We start from the raw sequence: 8,685 nt of genomic DNA, 5'->3' as shown, positions 1-8,685 counted from the left end.
ACATAAGTATTTCTATCCTTATTTTAGTATTAATTTTGAAAACTCCATAACTATTTTATATCCACCTGACTGAGATTTACAAGGTGACCATAGCTTGCTTCATACCAACAATCTCCGTGGGATCGACCCTTACTCACGTAAGGTTTATTACTTGGACGACCCAGTGCACTTGCTGGTTAGTTATGCGAAGTTGTGAAGATATGTTTAGACCATGGTTCTGTGCATCCGTTTTTGGTGCCATCGCCAGGGAATCAATTTCGAACAATAATTCACAACCTGAGTAACAATTTCGCATACCAAGTTTTTGGCGCCGTTGCCGGGGATTGTTCGAGTTTGGACAACTGACGGTTCATCTTGTTGCTCAGATTAGGTAATTTTCTTTTTGTTTTGTTTTCAAAAATTTTTCAAAAATCTTTCAAAATTTTCTCCTTTGTTTTAGAAAAAAAAAGTTTTCAAAAATATATTTTTCTTCAGAATTTTTAAGAATGAATTCTAGTGTTTCATGAAACATGTTGAATCCTATCTGGCTGTAAAGCCATACCCAAACCACTTTGGGATTGGTCTTCAACTAATCACCTCAATGGATGTAATTCACATACTAAAGCTTGGCTGGCTCTTAAGCCATGCCTGACCCTTTGATTGGAGCTTTAGACTAAAGAGCATAAGATTCCTGGAATTCATATTAAAAATTTTGGAATCCTTATTTTTATCTTTTTCAAATAATTTTCGAAAAAAAAAGTAATACAAAAAAATTAGAAAATCATAAAAATCAAAAATATTTTTGTGTTTCTTGGTTGAGTCTTGAGTCATGTTATAAGTTTGGTGTCAATTGCATACTCATCTTGCATTTTTCGAAAATTTTCATGCATTCATAGTGTTCTTCATGATCTTCAAGTTGTTCTTGGTAAGTCTTCTTGTTTGATCTTGATATTTTTATGTTTTGTGTCTTTTCTTGTTTTTCATATGCATTCTTGAATTCTTAGTGCCTAAGCATTAAAGATTTCTAAGTTTGGTGTCTTGCATGTTTTCTTTGCATTAAAAATTTTTCAAAAATGTGTTCTTGATATTCATCATGATCTTCATAGTGTTCTTGGTGTTCATCTTGACATTCATAGCATTCTTGCATATATTCATTGTTTTGATCCATAACTTTCATGCATTGCATCATTTTTCTTGTTTTTCTCTCTCATCATAAAAATTCAAAAATAAAAAAAATATATCTTTCTCTTTTTCTCTCTTAAAATTTCGAAAATTAGATTTGACTTTTTCAAAAAATTTTAAAATCCAGTTGTTTTTATGAGTCAAATCAAATTTTCAATTTAAAAATCCTATCTTTTTCAAAATCTTTTTCAAAAATCAAATCTTTTTTTTCAATTTTTTTAGTTATTTTCGAAAATCTCAAAAATATTTTTCAAAAATAATTTTCTTAATTTTAACTCAAATTTTCGAAAATAACAATAACAATTAATGTTTTGATTCAAAAATTTCAAGTTTGTTACTTGCTTATTAAGAAAGATTCAAACTTTAAGTTCTAGAATCATATCTTGTGATTTCTTGTGAATCAGATCATTAATTGTAATTTTAAAAATCAAATCTTTTTCCAAAACCAATTTCAATCATATCTTTTCAAAAATATCTTCTTATCTTATCTTTTTCAAAAATTTGATTTCAAAATATCTTTTCTAACTTCCTAACTTCTTATCTTTTCAAAATTTGTTTCAACTAATTAACTAACTTTTTGTTTGTTTCTTATCTTTTTCAAAACTACCTAACTAACTCTCTCTCTCTAAATTTCGAAAATATCTCCCCTCTTTTTCAAAATTTCTTTTTAATTAACTAATTATTTTAATTTTTTTATTCTAATTTTCGAAAAATTACTAACACTTTTCAAAAAAAAAATTATTTTCGAAAATCACTAACTCTTTTTCAAAAATTATTTTCGAAAATTCTCCTTCTCTCTCATCTCCTTCTAATTATTTATTCATCTACTAACATCTCTTCCTCACATCACTCACCAAATTCGAACCCCCTCTTCCATCTGTGTTCGAATTTTTTTCTTCTTCTTTTCTTCCACTTACATAAGGACCTCTATACTGTGGTATAAAGGATCCCTGTTATTATTATTTTTCAGTGCCCTCTTCTTTGTCATATGAGCAGGAGCAAGGACAAGGACATTCTTGTTGAAGCAGATCCAGAACCTGAAAGGACTTTGAAGAGAAAACTAAGAGAAGCTAAAATACAACAATCCAGAGATAACCTTTCAGAATTTTCGAACAGGAAGAGGAGATGACAGCCGAAAATAATAATAATGCAAGGAGGATGCTTGGTGACTTTACTGCACCAAATTCCAATTTACATGGAAGAAGCATCTCCATTCCTGCCATTGGAGCAAACAACTTTGAGCTGAAACCTCAATTAGTTTCTCTGATGCAGCAGAACTGCAAGTTTCATGGACTTCCATCTGAAGATCCTTTTCAGTTCTTAACTGAATTCTTGCAGATATGTGATACTGTTAAGACTAATGGAGTAGATCCTGAAGTCTGCAGGCTCATGCTTTGCCCTTTTGCTGTAAGAGACAGAGCTAGAGTGTGGTTGGACTCTCAACCTAAAGATAGCCTGAACTCTTGGGATAAGCTGGTCACGGCTTTCTTAGCCAAGTTTTTTCCTCCTCAAAAGCTAAGCAAGCTTAGAGTGGATGTTCAAACCTTCAAACAAAAAGATGGTGAATCCCTCTATGAAGCTTGGGAAAGATACAAACAGTTGACCAAAAAGTGTCCTTCTGACATGCTTTCAGAATGGACCATCCTGGATATATTCTATGATGGTTTATCTGAGCTATCAAAGATGTCATTAGATACTTTTGCAGGCGGATCCATTCACCTAAAGAAAACGCCTGCAGAAGCTCAAGAACTCATTGACATGGTTGCTAATAACCAGTTCATGTACACTTCTGAGAGAAATCCTGTGAGTAATGGGACGCCTCAGAAGAAGGGAGTTCTTGAAGTTGATACTCTGAATGCCATATTGGCTCAGAACAAAACATTGACTTAGCAAGTCAATATGATTTCTCAGAGTTTGAATGGAATGCAAGTTGCATCCAACAGTACTCAAGAGGCTTCTTATGAAGAAGAAGCTTATGATCCTGAGAACCCTGCAATAGCAGAGGTAAATTACATGGGTGAACCATATGGAAACACCTATAATCCATCATGGAGAAATCATCCAAATCTCTCATGGAAGGATCAAAGGCCTCAACAAGGCTTTAACAATGGTGGAAGAAACAGGTTTAACAATAATAAACCTTTTCCATCATCCACTCAGCAACAGACAGAGAACTCTGAACAAAATACCTCTAATTTAGCAAACTTAGTCTCTGATCTATCTAAGGCCACTGTGAGTTTCATGAATGAAGCAAGGTCTTCCATTAGAAATTTGGAAGCAAAAGTGGGACAGCTAAGTAAAAGGATCACTGAAATCCCTCCTAGTGCTCTCCCAAGCAATACAGAAGAGAATCCAAAAGGAGAGTGCAAGGCCATTGACATAAGCACCATGGCCGAACCTATAAGGGAAGGAGAGGACATGAATCCCAAGGAGGAAGACCTCCTGGGACGTCCAGTGATCAATAAGGAGCTTCCCTCTGAGGAACCAAAGGACTCTGAGGCTCATCTAGAGACCATAGAGATTCCATTGAACCTCCTTATGCCATTCATGAGCTCTGATGAGTATTCCTCTTCTGAAGAGAATGAGGAAGTTACTGAAGAGCAAGCTGCCAAGTTCCTTGGTGTAATCATGAAGCTAAATGCCAAATTATTTGGCATTGATACTTGGGAAGATGAACCTCCCTTGTTCATCAATGAACTAAGTGATCTGGATCAACTGACATTGCCTCAGAAGAAACAGGATCCTGGAAAGTTCATAATACCTTGTACCATAGGCTCCATGATCTTTAAGGCTCTGTGTGACCTTGGTTCAGGAATAAACCTCATGCCCCTCTCTGTAATAGAGAAACTGGGAATCTATGGGGTGCAAGCTGCTAAAATCTCATTAGAGATGGCAGACAATTCAAGAAAACAGGCTTATGGACAAGTAGAGGACGTGTTAGTAAAGGTTGAAGGCCTTTACATCCCTGCTGATTTCATAGTCCTGGATACTGGAAAGGAAGAGGATGAATCCATCATCCTAGGAAGACCTTTCCTAGCCACAGCAAGAGCTGTGATTGATGTGGACAGAGGAGAATTGATCCTTCAATTAAATGAGGACAACCTTGTGTTTACAACTCAAGCATCTCTCTCTGCATCCATGGAGAGGAAGCATAAAAAGCTTCTCTCAAACCAGAGTCAAACAAAGCCCCCACAGTCAAACTCTAAGTTTGGTGTTGGGAGGCCACAACCAAACTCTAAGTTTGGTGTCAAACCCCCATATCCAAACTCTAAGTTTGGTGTTGGGAGGTCTCAACAGAACTCTGCACATCTGTGAGGCTCCATGAGAGCCCACTGTCAAGCTATTGACATTAAAGAAGCGCTTGTTGGGAGGCAACCCAATGTTTAATTTTGTTTTTGTTTTTCATGTTTTATTAGGTTCATGATCATGTGGAGTCACAAAATAAATATAAAAATTGAAAACGGAATCAAAAACAGCAGAAGAAAAATCACACCCTGGAGAAAGACCTTACTGGCGTTTAAACGCCAGTAAGAAGCATGTTTTGGGCGTTCAACGCCAGAACAGAGCATGGTTCTGGCGCTGAACACCAGAAATGGGCAGCATTTGGGCGTTTAAATGCCAGAAATGCACCCTGGAGGAGAGCTGGCACTGAACGCCCATAACAAGCATGGTTCTGGCGTTCAACGCCAGAAATAGGCTACAAATGGGCGTTCAACGCCCAGAACAAGCACCAACCTGGCGCTGAACTCCCAGAGTTGTGTGCAAGGGCATTTTACATGCCTAATTTGGTGCAAGGTTGTAAATCCTTGAACACCTCAGGATCTGTGGACCCCACAGGATCCCCACCTACCTCCACTCACTTCTTCTCACCCCTCTTTCACACAATCCCATAAACACTCTTTCCCAAAACCCTTCACCAATCACCTCAATCTCTCTTCCCCATCACCTCTTCACCACTCACATCCATCCACTCTTCCCCATAAACCTACCTCATAAACTCCACCTACCTTCAAAATTCAAAATCAATTTCCCACCCAAACCCACTCTAAATGGCCGAACCTTCACCCCCCTCCCTTCCCTATATAAAGCCTTCCATTCTTCCTCATTTTCACACACCTCCCCCCTCTTCTCCATCTTTTCTTCTTCTTCTTCTTCTTCATCTTTTCTTTCTTCTCTTGCTTGAGGGCGAGCAAAATTCTAAGTTTGGTGTGGTAAAAGCATAAGCTTTTTGTTTTTCCATTACCATTGATGGCACCTAAGACCGGAGAATCCTCTAGAAAAGGGAAAGGGAAGACAAAAGCTTCCACCTCCGAGTCATGGGAGATGGAAAGGTTCATCTCCAAAGCCCATCAAGACCACTTCTATGGTGTTGTGGCCAAGAAGAAGGTGATCCCCGAGGTCCCTTTCAAACTCAAAAGAAATGAGTATCCGGAGATCCAACATGAAATTCAAAGAAGAGGTTGGGAAGTTCTAACAAACCCCATCCAACAAGTCGGCATCCTAATGGTTCAAGAGTTCTATGCTAATGCATGGATCACTAGGAACCATGATCAAAGTAAGAACCCGAACCCAAAGAATTATCTCACCATGGTTCGGGGGAAATACTTAGATTTTAGTCAGGAAAACGTGAGGTTGGCGTTCAACTTGCCAAACATGGAAGAGAACGCACGCCCCTACACAAGGAGAGTCAACTTTGATCAAAGGCTGGACCAAGTCCTCATGGACATATGTGTAGAAGGAGCTCAATGGAAGATTGACTCAAAAGGCAAACCGGTTCAACTAAGAAGACTGGACCTTAAGCCTGTAGCTAGAGGATGGTTGGAGTTCATTCAATGCTCAATCATTCCCACTAGCAACCGGTCTGAAGTTACTATAGACCGGGCCATCATGATCCATAGCATCATGATTGGAGAAGAGGTGGAAGTTTATGAGATTATACCTCAAGAACTCTACAAGGTGGCTGACAAGTCCTCCACTATGGCAAGGTTAGCCTTTCCTCACCTCATCTACCACCTATGCAATTTGGCTGGGATTGACATAGAGGGAGATATCCTCATTAAAGAGGACAAGCCCATCACTAAGAAAAAGATGGAGCAAGCAAGAGAGCCCATTCATGGAGCTCAAGAGGCGCATGAATCTCATCACCATGAGATCCCGGAGATGCCTCAAATGCATTTTCCTCCACAAAAATATTGGGAGCAAATCAACACCTCCCTAGGAGAACTAAGCTCCAACATGGGACAATTAAGGGTGGAACATCAAGAGCACTCCATCATCCTTCATGAAATCAGAGAAGATCAAAAAGTAATGAGGGAGGAGCAACAAAGACAAGGAAGAGACATAGAAGAGCTCAAGGACATCATTGGTTCCTCAAGAAGGAAACGCCATCATCACTAAGGTGGATTCATTCCTTGTTCCTATTTTTTCTGTTTTTCGTTTTCTATGTTATGTGCTTATCTATGTTTGTGTATTATTGCGTGATCATTAGTAGTTAGTAACTATGTCTTAAAGTTATGAATGTCCTATGAATCCATCACCTCTCTTAAATAAAAACTGTTTTAATTCAAAAGAACAAGAAGTACATGAGTTTCGAATTTATCCTTGAACTTAGTTTAATTATATTGATGTGGTGACAATGCTTCTTGTTTTCTGAATGTATGCTTGAACAGTGCATATGTCTTTTGAAGTTGTTGTTTAAGAATGTTAAATATGTTGGCTCTTGAAAGAATGATGACTAGGAGACATATTATTTGATAATCTGAAAAATCATAAAAATGATTCTTGAAGCAAGAAAAAGCAGCAAAGAACAAAGCTTGCAGAAAAAAAAATAGGCGAAAAAAAATAGAAAGAAAAAAAAAGAAAAAGCAAGCAGAAAAAACCAAAAGCTCTTAAAACCAAGAGGCAAGAACAAAAAGCCAATAACCTTTAAAACCAAGAGGCAAGGGCAAATAAAAAGGATCCCAAGGCTTTGAGCATCAGTGGATAGGAGGGCCTAAAGGAATAAAATCTTGGCCTAAGCGGCTAAACCAAGCTGTCCCTAACCATGTGCTTGTGGCGTGAAGGTGTCAAGTGAAAACTTGAGACTGAGCGGTTAAAGTCAAGGTCCAAAGCAAAAAAAGAGTGTGCTTAAGAACCCTGGATACCTCTAATTGGGGACTTTAGCAAAGCTGAGTCACAATCTGAAAAGGTTCACCCAATTATGTGTTTGTGGCATTTATGTATCCGGTGGTAATACTGGAAAACAAAGTGCTTAGGGCCACGGCCAAGACTCATAAAGAAGCTGTGTTCAAGAATCATCATACTGAACTAGGAGAATCAATAACACTATCTGAACTCTGAGTTCCTATAGATGCCAATCATTCTGAACCTCAATGGATAAAGTGAGATGCCAAAACTATTCAAGAGGCAAAAAGCTACAAGTCCCGCTCATCTGATTGAAGCTATGTTTCATTGATAGTTTGAAATTTATAGTATATTCTCTTCTTTTTATCCTATTTGATTTTCAGTTGCTTGGGGACAAGCAACAATTTAAGTTTGGTGTTGTGATGAGCGGATAATTTATACGCTTTTTGGTATTGTTTTTAGTATGTTTTTAGTAGGATCTAGTTACTTTTAGGGATGTTTTCATTAGTCTTTATGTTAAATTCACATTTCTGGAATTTACTATGAGTTTGTGTGTTTTTCTGTGATTTCAGGTATTTTCTGGCTGAAATTGAGGGACTTGAGCAAAAATCAGATTCAGAGGTTGAAGAAGGACTGCTGATGCTGTTGGATTCTGACATCCCTGCACTCAAAATAGATTTTCTGGAGCTACAGAACTCAAAATGGCGCGCTTCCAATTGCATTAGAAAGTAGACATCCAGGGCTTTCCAGTAATATATAATAGTCCATACTTTGTCCGAGTTTAGATGACGCCAACTGGCGTTCAACGCCAGCTCTCTGCCCAATTCTGGCATCCAGCGCCAAAAACAAGTTGCAAAGTGGAGTTCAACGCCCAAACTGGCACAAAAGCTGGCGTTCAACTCCAAGAATGACCTCTCCACGTGTAGACTTCAAGCTCAGCCCAAGCACACACCAAGTGGGCCCCGAAAGTGGATTTATGCATCAATTACTTACTTCTGTAAACCCTAGTAGCTAGTTTATTATAAATAGGACCTTTTACTATTGTATTAGACATCCTGGATTGTATTTTTGATACTGTGATCAATTCTTGGTTACTCCGGTTCCCCTCTGGGGCCGAGACCAATGAACTCCATTATCACTTATGTATTTTCAACGGTAGAGTTTCCGCACTCCATAGATTAAGGTGTGGAGCTCTGTTGTTCCTCAAAGATTAATGCAAAGTACTACTGTTTTCTATTCAATTCATCTTATTTCGCTTCTAAGATATTCATTCGCACTTCAACCTGAATGTGATGAACGTGACAATCATCATCATTCCCTATGAACGCGTGCCTGACAACCACTTCCGTTCTACATTAGATTGAATGAGTATCTCTTAGATCTCTTAATCAGAATCTTCAT

General features: G+C 38.1%; 1 non-coding gene across 1 annotated transcript; it reads right to left on the bottom strand.

Moving 5' to 3' along the window:
- Positions 1-2,682: 2,682 nt before the first annotated feature.
- Positions 2,683-2,790, bottom strand: LOC148579862 (small nucleolar RNA R71). Its single transcript, XR_015895582.1, has one exon. It is a non-coding gene; the product is annotated as a small nucleolar RNA R71 (small nucleolar RNA).
- Positions 2,791-8,685: the final 5,895 nt, after the last annotated feature.

Source organism: Arachis ipaensis, chromosome B10 (assembly GCF_059453495.1).
Source record: "Arachis ipaensis isolate K30076 ecotype BB chromosome B10, ASM5945349v1, whole genome shotgun sequence".
Lineage (NCBI taxonomy): Eukaryota > Viridiplantae > Streptophyta > Magnoliopsida > Fabales > Fabaceae > Arachis > Arachis ipaensis.
The sequence above is the reverse complement of the archived record's forward strand: the minus strand, read 5'-3'. Positions and strand labels throughout refer to the sequence as shown.